Below are 15,885 nucleotides of genomic sequence, written 5' to 3' on the forward strand. Positions count from 1 at the left end.
TCGTCATACAAAGTTTGAAGTTCCTAGGCCTAAGTGTTTTTAATTAAATGATCGGAAACCGTTTTTACCTTCAAGGTCAATGTGACCTTGACCTTTGACCCCTTGACCCAAAACTCAATAGGGGTCATCTGCTGGTCATGACCAATTATCATACAAAGTTTGAAGTTCCTAGGCCTAAGCTTTTTTAGTTAATTGATCAGAAACTGTTTTTACCAACAAGGTCAATGTGACCTTGACCTTTGACCCCTTGACCCCAAAATCAATAGGGGTCATCTGCTGGTCATGACCAATCACCATACCAAGTTTGAAGTTCCTAGGCCTAAGGGTTCTGTAGTTATTTATCGGAAACAATTTTTACCTACAAGATCAATGTGACCTTGACCATTGACCCCTTAACCCCAAAATCAATAGAGGTCATCTGCTGGTCATGACCAATCACCATACCAAGTTTGAAGTTCCTATGCCTTAGGGTTCTTTCGTTATTGATCAGAAACCGTTTTTACCCAAGAGGTCAATGTGACCTTGACCTTTGACCCCTTGTCCCCAAAATCAATAGGGGTCATCTACTGATCATGACCAATCACCATATCAAGTTTGAAATCCCTAGGCCTAAGGGTTCTTTCGTTATTGATCGGAAACAGTTTTTACCTACAAGATCAATGTGACCTTGACCTTTGACCCCTTAACCCCAAAATCAATAGAGGTCATCTGCTGGTCATGACCAATCACCATACCAAGTTTGAAGTTCCTATGCCTTAGGGTTCTTTCGTTATTGATCAGAAACCGTTTTTACCCAAGTGGTCAATGTGACCTTGACCTTTGGCCCCTTGACCCCAAAATCAATAGGGGTCATCTACTGATCATGATCAATCACCATACCAAGGTTGAAGTTCCTAGGCCTTAAAGTTCTTTAGTTATTGATCGGAAACCGTTTTTGCTTTCAAGGTCAATGTGACCTTGACCTTTGACCCCTTGACCCCAAAGTCAATAGGGGTCATCTACTGATCATGACCAATCACCATACCAAGTTTGAAGTTCCTAGGCCTTAAAGTTCTTTAGTTATTGATCGGAAACTGTTTTTGCTTACAAGGTCAATGTGACCTTGACCTTTGACCCCTTGACCCCAAAATCAATTGGGGTCATCTACTGATCATGACCAATCACCATACCAAGTTTGAAGTTCCTAGGCCTTAAGGTTCTTTAGTTATTGATCGGAAACCGTTTTAGCTTACAAGGTCAATGTGACCTTGACCTTTGACCCCTTGACCCCAAAATCAATAGGGGTCATCTACTGATCATGACCAATCACCATACCAAATTTGAAGTTCCTAGGCCTTAAGGTTCTTTAGTTATTGATCGGAAACCGTTTTTGCTTACAAGGTCAATGTGACCTTGACCTTTGACCCCTTGACCCCAAAATCAATAGGGGTCATCTACTGATCATGACCAATCACCATACCAAGTTTGAAGTTCCTAGGCCTTAAGGTTCTTTAGTTATTGATCGGAAACAGTTTTTGCTTACAAGGTCAATGTGACCTTGACCTTTGACCCCTTGACCCCAAAATCAATAGGGTTCATCTACTGGTCATGACCAATCACCATACCAAGTTTGAAGTTCCTAGGCCTAAGGGTTCTTTAGTTATCACTCAGAAACCATTTGGTCTACGGACCGACGGACCGACGGACCGACAAGTGCAAAGCAATATATAACAAGATATGTTTGTAAAACATGTATGCCCCCTATCAGCAGCCAATTAGTCATGTGATAAGGTTATTATGCATGACTTCTGACCCAGTGATCAAACAATTAATAAGGGTTATAAAGTATCTACTGGTCATGACCTTGACCTTTGACCCCTTGACCCAAAACTCAATAGGGGTCATCTGCTGGTCACGACCAATCATCAAACAAAGTTTGAAGTTCCTAGGCCTAGGCGTTTTTAGTAAATTGATCAGAAACCGTTTTTACCTACAAGGTCAATGTGACCTTGACCTTTGACCCCTTGACCCCAAAATCAATAGGGGTCATCTGCTGGTCATGACCAATCACCATGCCAAGTTTGAAGTTCTTAGGCCTAAGGGTTCTCTTATTATTGATCGGAAACCGTTTTAACATACAAGGTCAATGTGACCTTGACCTAGTTTAAAGTTCCTAGGCATAAGGGTTCTTAAGTTATTGATCGGAAAGCATTTTTACCTACAAGGTCAATGTGACCTTGCCCTTTAACCCCTTAACCCCAAAATCAATAGGGGTCATCTGCTGGTCATGACCAATCACCATACCAAGTTTGAAGTTCCTAGGCCTAAGGGTTCTTTAGTTATTGATCGGAAACCGTTTTTACCTAAGAGGTCAATGTGACCTTGACCTTTGACCCCTAGACCCCAAAATCAATAGGGGTCATCTACTGATCATGACCAATCATCATACCAAGTTTGAAGTCCCTAGGCCTAAGGGTTCTTTCATTATTGATCGGAAACCGTTTTTACCTACAAGGTCAATGTGACCTTGTTTTTAACGCCAAAATCAATAGGTCAATGGTGACCAATCACCATACCAAGTTTGAGTTCCCCTAAGGGTTCTTTTGTTATTGATCAAAACCGGTTTTTAATTAAAAGGTCAATGTGACCTTGACCTTTGACCCCTTGACCCCAAAATCTATACGGGTCATCTACTGATCAAGACCAATCACCATACCAAGTTTTGAAGTTCCTAGGCCTTAAGGTTCTTTAGTTATTGATCGGAAACCGTTTTTACCTACAAGGTCAATGTGACCTTGACCTTTGACCCCTTGAACACCCAAAATCAATAGGGGTCATCTACTGATCATGACCAATCACCATACCAAGTTTGAAGTTCCTAGGCCTAAGGGTTCTTTTGTTATTGATCAGAAACCGTTTTTTAATTAAAAGGTCAATGTGACCTTGACCTTTGACCCCTTGACCCCAAAATCTATACGGGTCATCTACTGATCATGACCAATCACCATACCAAGTTTGAAGTTCCTAGGCCCTAAGGTTTCTTTAGTTATTGATCGGAAACCGTTTTTACCTACAAGGTCAATGTGACCTTGACTCCTTTGACCCCAAAATTAATAGGGGTCATCTACTGATCATGACCAATCACCATACCAAGTTTGATGTTCCTAAGCCTTAAGGTTCTTTAGGTATTGATCGGAAACCGTTTTTTACCTACAAGGTCAATGTGACCTTGACCTTTGACCCCTTGACCCCAAAATCAATAGGGGTCATCTACTGATCATGACCAATCACCATACCAAGTTTGAAGTTCCTAGGCCTTAAGGTTCTTTAGTTATTGATCAGAAACCGTTTTTGCTTACAAGGTCAATGTGACCTTGACCTTTGACCCCTTGACCCCAAAATCAATAGGGGTCATCTACTGATCATGACCAATCACCATACCAAGTTTGAAGTTCCTAGGCCTTAAGGTTCTTTAGTTATTGATCGGAAACCGTTTTTGCTTTTAAGGTCAATGTGACCTTGACCTTTGACCCCTTGACCCCAAAATCAATAGGGGTCATCAACTGGTCATGACTAATCACTATACCAAGTTTGAAGTTCCTAGGCCTTAAGGTTCTTTAGTTATTGATCAGAAACTGTTTTTGCTTTCAAGGTCAATGTGACCTTGACCTTTGACCCCTTGACTCCAAAATCAATAGGGGTCATCTACTGGTCATGACCAATCACCATACCAAGTTTGAAGTTCCTAGGCCTTAAGGTTCTTTAGTTATTGATCCGAAACCGTTTTTGCTTTCAAGGTCAATGTGACCTTGACCTTTGACCCCTTGACCCCAAAATCAATAGGGGTCATCTACTGGTCATGACCAATCACCATACCAAGTTTGAAGTTCCTAGGCCTTAAGGTTCTTTAGTTATTAATCGGAAACCGTTTTTGCTTTCAAGGTCAATGTGACCTTGACCTTTGACCCCTTGACCCCAAAATCAATAGGGGTCATCTACTGGTCATGACCAATCACCATACCAAGTTTGAAGTTCCTAGGCCTAAGGGTTTTTTAGTTATCACTCGGAAACCATTTGGTCTACGGACCGACGGACCGACAAGTGCAAAGCAATATACCCCCTTTTTTTCAAAATGGGGGCATAATAATTATAATATATAATTATTGCACCTTTTTTTACACAAAAACAATAACCACAATTTCTGGCCAATGGCACAGTTTAAATTTGCCACTTGTGTCTTTATGGGGTTTTTTTTCACGTCCATTTTAATACATTTTCTGTCAAATCTTGACAGTCACCTAACATGTCAAGAGACCAACTACAAACCCCCTAGCATGATTTCTGAAGCAGCAGCTAGAAACAAAATTAATGGTCATTAGACTAAATATCCACAATAATTCAATAATTGTCATGAAGAAATTAAGCCTTGCCCAAGGATCAAACCTGCTACCCCCAGATTTATTTACAAATCAAGATGCTCTACCTATTGAGCTCAGCTTGCAGGCTTACATTCGCCACTTAAAATTAGTCCATAAAGGGAAAGACATTAAAAGATAATATGTCATTTTAGATTTAATTTTTTTTTTGTCTGGAAAAATAATACACTATTCTGTGTGTATAGAATTTTAAAATCACAGAGATTCCAGGAAAAAGCTAATAGTGTTCATCATGTGGCATGCTTTTAGGTCTTTATAGATAACATCAATTTACTAACCCCCAAATGCTCTAATAAATCATAACTTCCCACAATCACAACTGATATACAAGCTGCATTACCTAAGAAGTTTTTTTCTCTCTTCTCCAAAATTGACAAACAAACAAAATAACATAGAAATATTTTCTTATATTGTGAAAAAATTCTCGCATGTTAACATCTTTTTTTTTCTGTTACTTTAAAATTTTCTGATAAAAAATCTGTTACATCATTGTGTCTTTGATGTTCTGTTTTAAATTTAGAACTTGACAGTAAAAAATGAGCTTTAAAAAAAATCTAAAATGATCTTAAATATAGTGCAATGAAGCAGTTTTTTCTTGAAAAAACAAACTGTTGGGTATTTTTAGTTCATTTATCTTCACCAAACATTTCAGTGTTACAGTTGTTGGTATTTAGAGATGCTCCATTTATTGGAACAAATATTGCATTAAAATATTCACACACAAAATTCGCAACAATACAAACTAAGAGAAATTTACGATTATTACAGGACCTTTTTTCACAGGTTGGGGAAGCAGCCCTGCCGTTAATTTTCGGTAAAATTTCCACTGTATATTTGCAAAAATCAAGAAAAAACTTGATGTAAGTTTAATTTTTGGGGAAAACTGCATGATTTTAAAGAAAGTTTCTTTGGGGAAGCAGCCCTATACCGGCCCCTGCTATAGAAGGTAAAAAAGTCCTGTATTATTAAAAGTAATTTGAACAAAAAAGTAAATACTCAATGGGTAAAGAGAGAAAAAACAACAACATGTAATAAATGCAAAAACAGCTGACTCAGCTAAAAATGAAATTTCTCAGTCCTACAAAAAATGCTAATTGCTTATTTGTAAACTAGACACCAAACGTTTCTTGCACAGTTCTGTTACTTTACAGCTAATTCTGATGAAAAAAAAGATGTCTGAAAGCATTTCACCTTTTCCACCTAATTATGATGATTTATATCCCAGTAAAAGACATTTATTTACAAAGAACATGTAAAGAATTCAGGATTATTAGTTTTGTCTACTTATACATACATGTTGTAAAAGTTTTCTCACTCACTAGCAACACTTCCCAACCAAAACAAACTAATAACCCTTAAAGTACCACAAGATTGAAGAAATGTCATTAAGTACACAAACTGTAATGTACATGTATTTAGTATTGTCACCTTAAGTGCAGAAAACCGGTTAATTTGCCTCCTATTTTATTATATACATGTAAGGACTTAACCTGTTACTGCACTATGGTGAACGTATGTACCTTAAATTTCAATAACAAATACTTAAATTTTGACCACTAAAAAATAAATTTAACTGACTGAGCATTAACTAGCTGATCACAAAAAGCTAAAATTTCCACGGAAATGTTGACAAAAAAACAATACATTCAATTACTTGTTGATCACTCAATGTACACACTTGTAGTCTAGTGTGTACATGGTAGAATAAATATTGATTATAAAGCATATCTTACAGTATCTTAGAAATAAGCTTTCTATTTATTTCCTTAGACTTGTACAATCAAATTGTTTTGGCATGAAAAACCCCCGTCTCTCTCTCCACATTTTAGTTAATCAATTCTTATAAGATTACCACGGAATACCATTTCTCAGGTTTCGTGGATTCAGACAAAAAAAGTATATCTAAAACATCATTTGAATTAAAATAAAACATTTACGATGATATTCAGATAATAATGTTGCATAAACTGACTCAGCTGCTGTAGAATATGTTCCAGATTTATTTTTCATTGCTATTATATTCACTTAAATTATATTTTCTTCTGCAAAGATGATCTACTTCAAGAAGAGCTATTCAATCAATTTCAATATATAAACTCCCCAAAAAAACCCACCCCCCACCAAAAATCTACTTGAGTGACTTGAAACTATTTCATGCAGACAACTTTATTATAATATGAATATGAATCAATATGACCTATATATAACTGCACCAAGTTTGATTTTTTGTCTGTGATAGCATCGGGTTTTTTCTCATTTTAATTAGGAGGAGGCCTTAGCCTCTTGATTTTGGGAAGAAAAGTTGCTAAAATTGCTGATTTGTGATTTAGTAAAGCTGGTGTTAATCTGCATTTTTAGGAAAACTGCATGATTTTGTAGGAAAATTTCTATAGGGAAGCAGCATTTTATAGGCCACTGTTATATAAGGCAAAAACTATTTGTCTTTAGATGCCTGTAATCTAAAGATCATTGTAATAGATAATTGATGAGCAAAGAAATGCTTTCAGAATAATGCCTCTTGTCTTAAAACTAGGCCTTACATGTACAAAAGGCTTCATATTTATAACTTGTTCCAGGTATGTATGGGAAAGGACCCCTAGCTTAAATTGTGAACAATAATATGGCATTTTTAGAAGTTGCAAAGTTTAGGGATTGTAAATAGCAAATTAAGAAACCCAAAAACGTGTCTTTTTTGGGGGGCAAGACCACGAAATTCCATGCCATGAATTCACAGTATTTTCACTTAAAAATGTTTTTTGACAAAAATCATTTTGGTAGTTGACCATTCATTCATTTATTTATTTTTACATGTACTTTGTAATTCAACATTTTCAAATAACTTATTTAATCATGCATTTATACAGACAGACCTATTGATTGGTAAGTATTGATGGAAGAAATGACCTTAATTTTTTTCCAACCATTTGACCTTTTGATCTCCTGATTTGATGCTATTCTTTTCTCACAGTCTACGGACCTTTCACATGATGTGTGACCTAGTTTTTTTCAAGACGGGCATGGCATTGATCAGGAAAAGAACTGATTATGATCTGTAATCATCGCGTCTCCATGGGGAATTCAATTCGGCATTGTACATTTCCAGGAAGTATCTGCACAATCTAATAATAGATCAGCTTTAATTATATATTATTCAATTTATCCTAATATTGTATACATTGTACATTCAATAGCCACACGATACACAATGAGCAAACAAACATGAAGCTTACATTTGTACATTAATAAGCCAATAAGAAAATCAGATTGTTCTTTGCAAATGCTAAATATTTTTAAATGGACGGGTCCAATTTTCAATCATGTCAAAACCATTTATCATTTTTGGGGGAAAATTTCTAAATAAGTAATGAATGGATACAGCACCGTGTATAGACAATCATCAGACCTCGGGGATATAACCTCCGGGTTACGAAAGCCAATCTTGACTGATCTACACTGGTCACAGGCATGGCTAGATGCCGTTGCTGTCTGCAGATCATGGGATATGCTTGAATATCAGGGCTTCTTCTTATGAAATTATTCCAGTCATAAACAAACATTATGTACAGAAATAACCAGTAAAATTAATTTTCAAAGCTTTGAATTTTGATTTTTTTACCAGTTTATATAAATCATTATATACACATGTGTAAGCAAAAAAAATGTGTGTCAGTAAGAATTTTCATCAAAAATTATATATTAAATGCACCAGAGTTAACCTTTATGACTTCAAGAATATTTATTCATTACAGGCAATTTTTTACAATTATTCTGTAAAGTGTATTTATTATGCAACTGAATTACTTATTTTCCTTCTCTTTGTTATGATTATTGTTTTTCAAAAATATTCCCATTAATCAAATTGGGAGGTGGAATTATATTCATGTATGCTTTATGATGGAATGTTATATGCATTCCCCCACATGCAAGTTGCATAATTATTCTTTCTATCATTGTTGAACTATAGTTATGTTGTACATAAAACTTGATCTAGACTAGTACATTTACTGATATATAACATATTGATATTATTATATTTTTTAACCTTGAGAAAGGTGAAATATTGTTCTGTTAAAGTTAAGACATCTGAGCTCACCTGTTTTTTCTTTACATATTTTTACACACCAGACAGATGCTCTCTAATGCAGCTAAAATATTTATCTTCCCCATCAAACCCATTACAACAATAACTTGAATAAGTAAATGGTTTTTGAACTAATTTACGGATATAATATTATGATCTTTTGCGAGAGGTCGTACACATATTTTCCTATAATTACAAAAACAGAAGACTTATGAATGAAATGTATGGTTCAATGTTATACATTAGATGCAAGTGCCCTAAATTATCTGAAAAGTTAGTTGAGACAAAAGTGTTAACTTTTAATGTGCTGGAACTGAAAGTGTGATATATTAGCCTTCCTCATCAGAAATGGCTCTATACTGCAGGGGCCGTATTCACAACTGATCTTAAGTTAATTTTTTGACTTAAATATAAGATTTTTCTTATATTTTGAGAAATTATCTTAGATTTAAGATAATAATTCGCAATTTACTTAAGTGGTATTCACAACTGTTTTTTATCTTAAGTTTTGACTTAAGATGGACAATTTTTGTCTTAAATATAAGTCAGCTACTACCCTATCTTAAAGTTAAGAAATTTCTTAACTTGGCAGTAAATCATCTTAAAAATGGCGGACGGTAAACGTCGATTCGATTGAAAACTTGCGTTTTTTTACTAGTATTAGATATAGCATTGAGGTAATCAACGCCAATAATTACAGCAATAATGATTTCGTTCAAAGTAATTTATACACACGATAAATGTGAGTAAAACAAGGGAGTTAAATCGGCAAAATTGAAGACGCAAAGGAGACGCTCATTTCACAAACCGGAGAATGATCGCCAGTTTCTTGCTGGTAAGTACTTGTAAAGAAAATATTTGTGTACAGAAAAATGTAAAATGTAGGTTTGTGTGTTGTTCTTAGAGAAAAACATAACCGCTAAACGCTTACGAGTGTTTATTTGGAATGTCACTGGTTTTCGCGAGAATCACTTGTGACTATCACTGAAAATTGCGGATAAGCTACAACTTGCAATGCTTAGCGGATAATTTTAATTGAATAATTTACATATGCAAATTGATAATGTCCCGTATTACCGATGTGTTTATTGAAAACCTGACACATGCTGAATTGATAATGATTTGCCCCACTGATGATTCGCCCAAGAACGTTTCGCCCCACTATATTGATGGTTCACTTCAGATTAGAGACGATTCGTCCTTCTTTAGAATAATCCTTTTAAACGTCCTTTAGGTTATCAAAATAAAGAAATAAAAAGATGAAATGTTTCTTTTGGTAACCGTTTATTTGTGAAATAAAATGTTCTATGTATTTAGCAAGTGGGTTACCATACGCGCCCGTACTGGGTGCCAGAAGTTCTAGCTGTATGTGAGTCACATATATCTAGCCTATACACACTGTTGTGGCTAGCCGTACAGTAGTTTTTCAATAATAGATAAATGCAATGATGAAGTCAGTAATTTGCAGGTCTTATTACATTTTCACACAGAATGAACATACATATTTAAAAAAAATAATATTACCGATGATGTTCGGCCATTTATATTATCATGATGACAAGATATCGAATAGATCCAGCAGGTTTTTTCTCTCTACTTTGGTTATTGGTGCCAGTACCAGACTGATTAGGAAAAAATGCGTTATTTTGACTCAAATTTTATTAAGCATCTTTTCAGCTACAAGTAAAATTAATCATAATGTATAAAGACAGTTAACATCTTCCAGTGTCCAGGTAGAACTATTGAGTGGTAATTAATATAAATATAATGATTTTAGAGAAATATCATGGCCTGAACAGTCATTTTGAGAATTTTCTCATTAGAATTTTGGAATTTTCATGTCTTTTTACCATTGGGAACAGTACCTTTTTCAAGTAGTAGTTATATTAAGAAAAAAAACACTGTGATCTATCAGAAATAAATTCACCTTTAATTAAAGAGTTTTCGTTAGCCAATGGAAATTCTGTACATGTTATTTACAAGTTTTAATTATTAAAATTACTTTGTCATGATCTACATGTAACTACTGCTGGATATTGACCCACAGACTTTAAGGTCAATAATACACTACAGTAGTGTTCTTGTGCAGTCGTGAAAAACAGGTGTGTTTCATCTTGTATTGGTGAGCAAACAACCAGCTTGTCATTTTCAATGCCCGCTTAAAGCGTTCGAGATAAAATTTTATTACAAATGTATTATAAATATGTTCCATACAAATGATATAATATTGTTTCAGTTTTTTTCTCTTCATTTTGTTAGTATGGTTTAGGTTTCCGCTCATTATCTTGAAAGCAATTTATCACAAAGTCTTCATATTTCTTATTTTGATTGGTCATAACTATTAGATGACCCCTATTGATTTTGGGTCACTAGTTCAAAGGTTAAGGTCACAGAGGCCTTTTAAAGTCAGAATGGTGTCTGCTCATTATCTTGAAAACTATTTATCACAAAGTCTTCATTATTTTTCTTTTTTCCAATTAACTGAACTCTTCCAGGTACCCATTTATGGCAAGTGTCTATAACAAAATAACCAATAATGTGTCAAGGGCTAGAAATGGGGGCATGTGTTGTTTGACATTTCTTTTTAAATTTATTAGTTCTAACTCTAAAAGTTTGATGAAATATACAAATGGTATTAGTAATTGTAAGTTCCATTAAACAGATATTTTTTTTAGTCTATCTCTTAGTCTATATAAAATGTTATCTTTGCCAAATAAATGCAGAAAATACCCAAACAATAATCTTTTTTCCATCAAAATGAATTAAAAAATGTTTATTAAATATATTAAAGCTAGGAAAAATCGTCCCTAAAGTGGGGCAAATTGTTACCAAAATACATAGGCACTCTCCGGGATTTAAACCTGAAACTTTTTGATAACAAGGAGCTAAAGGGTTAACACAACAGCAAGGCTGTTGGAAGTGGCCTATGTATACAACTACATTCACAACATGTTGATTTTTTTTATAAAATAAAATCAATGAATGTCCAGCATTTGCATTCATCAGCCAGTGAGTTTCAAATTTAGTCACTCATTATAGCCTAACATATTGTGCGCCAGGGTTTGCTTTATAAATGATGCTTTGTGACATCTATGTTATATAATTTTTTAAGTATTTTTACTTCAAATAGTTATCTTTTCTTAGTATCTCTGATAATCTCTGAGATCAAACAACAATAAAATGAATAGTTTTCATGCGGTTCATGAATCTTCCAACCACCCCTTCAAATACTCCTGCCTCATATTAAGGCATTACTCTTAATTCTTATCACACACCCAATCCAATCTCAAAGCATTCATTCATGAGATGTTTATTTTTCACTAGAAGCGCCCTGGATTATATCAAATTGTGTACACAAAAGCTTAATTTTTGATAGACATGTATGCTGCTGTCAAATGAAAACAATGCATAGAAATGTTTTTGTTTTTTTAACCCATCTTTTACTAAAAGGTTATTGTTGCTTAAATACATAGAATAGGAAACAGGTTGACAGTCATAAAAAGCACGAAAACAAAAGCAGCCCAATCTATCACAAGGAATTCAAAGAAAAATAAAAAATAGATTTATGATGGAATGAAAAAGCTCAATGAGTATTATTATGTTGGTCAAATCTCAATAGTCTTTGAAAAAATTTAGACATTGTAAGCTTACTGACACTAGGATATCAGTCATCAGTTTGTTTAAAGCAGGGTGTTCACTAGCCATGAAATCCTGAGGGTCATTTTGAACAAGTTTTACAGACTACAGGGTCAAATCCGTAGGATTTTTACAAAATTTGACCCTCCAGTTAAAATCCTGAGGGTCAAATCAGGCCTTTTGGAAATTTGAAGGGTCTAACGGACACCCTGTTAAAGTTTTCCATGCACCATCAACATTAAATTATTCAATTGAAACTTAACACACATTTTTTGGATCATAATTGGTGATTATTATCCAAGGCTCATAACTCTAGCATGGATTTTGCCAGAATTGTAACCCTTTTTGAACTAGAAGTTCCTGATGCTACATCAATCTTCATAACTACTGAGGTATTCACTTAAAACTTAATATTCAGATTTAAAATTGGAGATCACCATCCAAGGCCCATAACTTTACTCTAGCATGGATTATTGCAGAATTAGCCCCAATTTTCATAAAGGAGATAGACATGTAGTTCAAAACACTGCCAAATATAGACACATACCATTATTATCATATTGTCTGTTCAAGGTTATAAATTGAACACAAACTTGTGTCACTGTTGTTCAGTGTTGTTCATGGTTAGACACTTAACCAATCATAAAACTATCCTTCTGTTAATAACATTTTTAATATCATGTTGAAGGTGTGGTGAATTGTCACATCTGTGGTGCAAAATCTCTTTTATAGTGGGGTTTGTTGTTATTGGGTAAATGATATAGAAATTTGTTGATATTTTATATTTACCTCAATAAGTGACAACATAATTATGCTCAATTTGTTTGTTTGAATGATATTCAGAATGATATTCAGTTAAAACTAAAACTGCAATTTTAGTTTGACTATACAAAGTATATGGAGAGCAGTCCTACTCGCCCCGGCGTCAGCCTCCAGATTTCAGGTTAAAGTTTTGGTTTAGTAAAATATTTTTCACTATAACTTTTCATTTTCTTAAGGTATCAACTTCAAACTTCAAATATATGTTCCTTTTCATCAACCACATCTTATGTGGCATGGTTCATAACTCTAGCACAATATTTTCAGATACATGTATCTCCCCTTGAACTTAGAATTTTCCTTAAAAAATACTAATTTTTACTGTTACTTATTTATTTCTTAAGGGATCAAGTTCATACTTCAAATATATGTTCCTTATCATTAACCACATGTTATATGACAAGGTTCATAACTCTAGCACCAATATTGCAAGAATAATCTCCCCATAACTTAGATTTTTTTACTTGAAAAATGTAGTTTTTTCTATAACTGATTTAGTTTTAAAGATATCTACCTCAAACTTCAAAAACTTATTCATTATCATCAGTTACATCTTATGTTACAAGGTTCATAACTATTGACGCAATATTGTCAGATTTATCTCTCTTTGAACTTAGGATTTACCTTAAGAAATACTTCTTTACTTTTAAGGTATCTAATTTAAACATCAAATATATATTTCTTATCATTACACACATGTTGTGTGACAAGTTTCATAACTCTAGCATGACTATTTCCAGAATTATTTCCCCTTGAACATGGAATTTATGTTAACAAATGTTATTTTTTTACTATAACTTAATACATAATAATAATTATACATAATTGATTTTTTTTTCATAGTTTTGTGTTCCGTACTGTGTGTAGTATTTTATTAGTCGAGCTTCGCTGTCGCCTTTGAAAGCTTTTGTTGATTTATGTACCTATATTTTCTTAAAAAAAAATTATTTTTTTTTATATTTTCAGATGATATCACACTATTCATGAACCTCGGATTTTGTAGTCATCCAGACCGACAGTAGTACGGAGAATAAAGATATCAACATAGTAGCAACATGTTACATAATTTATAATGCTGCTGAACATAGCACTACTTCATTGACCAAATGCATGGAAAATGAATCGGGATTAATGTGTAGTGACTATATACTACCACAATGTATCAGATTTTCTATCTGACAGCTCATGGCATATAACATCAAATATCACCTGTTGCAACTTTAAATCATGGACACTAAATACATGAAAAACACATAGGAACAATGAAGACTTAACAGTTACTGTGTTCATAAACACTGGAACACATCAGAGGAATCAAACTCTAGAAGACCACTAGTAATCCAAAAGATTCATACCTGGGTACATCATCAAGGAGCCTTATTGTTACTAACTTTTATGCAGGACATGTCATTATCAAATTTCTTGTGTGATAAAATGTAAAATCTATCACTGCCGATTGTGTTCATAATATGCAAGAGGAATTGGTCCAATGTTTTCATCGAAAAACACATGAACATTCTAACTTGTGAGAAACTTGAAGACTATCAAAAGGATAACTATGAAAGAAAATTTCATTCATGGAAAAAGAACTGTGTGAATTAAGATCAGAATTAACATTTCCTAGTAATTGTTTTCAGTAAGATTATCAGCACCACTTTTTATAGAAGAAAAAATGAATGTTATATTCATTCGGTATGACTGACCTGTTGGTGTTGTTGATTTTCATTATACAATACATGTACTTACAAATCTATTACACCAAAACTTTATATGTGGATGAACCTTAATGAGTTCAACCTGAACCCCTCATTTTCAGGTCAAAAGGTCAAAGTCACTGACTTGTGGTAACCAAACATAAAACTAGCCATTTAATAGGCGTTTACTGAGGAACATCAGACTTTGACAAATTGTATGTACCAGATTTAACCAGGATGAGTTGTACCTGCCATGATACTCATTTTGTGTCAAAAGGTCATGGTGATGGTTCACAATGACCTGTGTTGATATTTTTAATAAGATTTTTAAGGTCAAGAACACATATTGAAATGTGGGCACAGCCTGCTTAGTCAAAGTTAAGGTCGATGTGATTTTATTCAAATTATCTATTTTTGTAGAAAATTAATATGAAGTTTACTATCCAGATAAGCTCTGAGAAAACTGGAGTGCACTGCTCTTCTGACAGCTCAATCATACTTGTTTTTTAGCTCGACTATTCAAAGAATATGAAGAGCTATTGTAGTCGCCCCGCGTGTCGGCGTCCGCGTCGGCGTCTGCGTTGGTTAAAGTTTTTTGTAAAGTCAAATATCTCAATTATTGCTTGACATATTCAATTGAAACTTACAAATACTTATTTATAGTAACAAGGTACATCAGATTGACAAGTTGGATAACTCTACCTACAATATTGACATAATTATGCCCCTTTTTAACTTAGAAATTTTGGTTAAAGTTTTTTGTAAAGTCAAATATCTCAATTATTGTTTGAGATATTCATTTGAAACTTACAATACTTATTTATAGTAATAAGATACATCAGATTGACAAGTTGGATAACTCTGCCTACAATATTGACAGAATTATGCCCTTTTTAACTTAGAAATTTTGGCTAAAAGTTTTTTGTAAAGTCAAATATCTCAATTATTGTTTGAGATATTCAATTGAAACTTACAATACTTATTTATAGTAACAAGGTACATCAGATTGACAAGTTGGATAACACTGCCTACAATATTGACAGAATTATGCCCCTTTGAAACTTAGAAATTTTTGTTAAAGTTTTTTTGTAAAGTCAAATATCTCAATTATTGCTTGAGATATTCAATTGAAATTTACAATACTTTTTTTTATAGTAACAATGTACATCATTTTGCAAAATTGCATAAACTCTGTCTGCAATATTTGCAGAAATTATTTGCCCCTTTGAAAACTTAGAAA

This window comes from Ruditapes philippinarum, unplaced genomic scaffold (assembly GCF_026571515.1).
Source record: "Ruditapes philippinarum isolate M1 unplaced genomic scaffold, ASM2657151v2 ctg2415_1_1_1_1, whole genome shotgun sequence".
Taxonomy (NCBI): domain Eukaryota; kingdom Metazoa; phylum Mollusca; class Bivalvia; order Venerida; family Veneridae; genus Ruditapes; species Ruditapes philippinarum.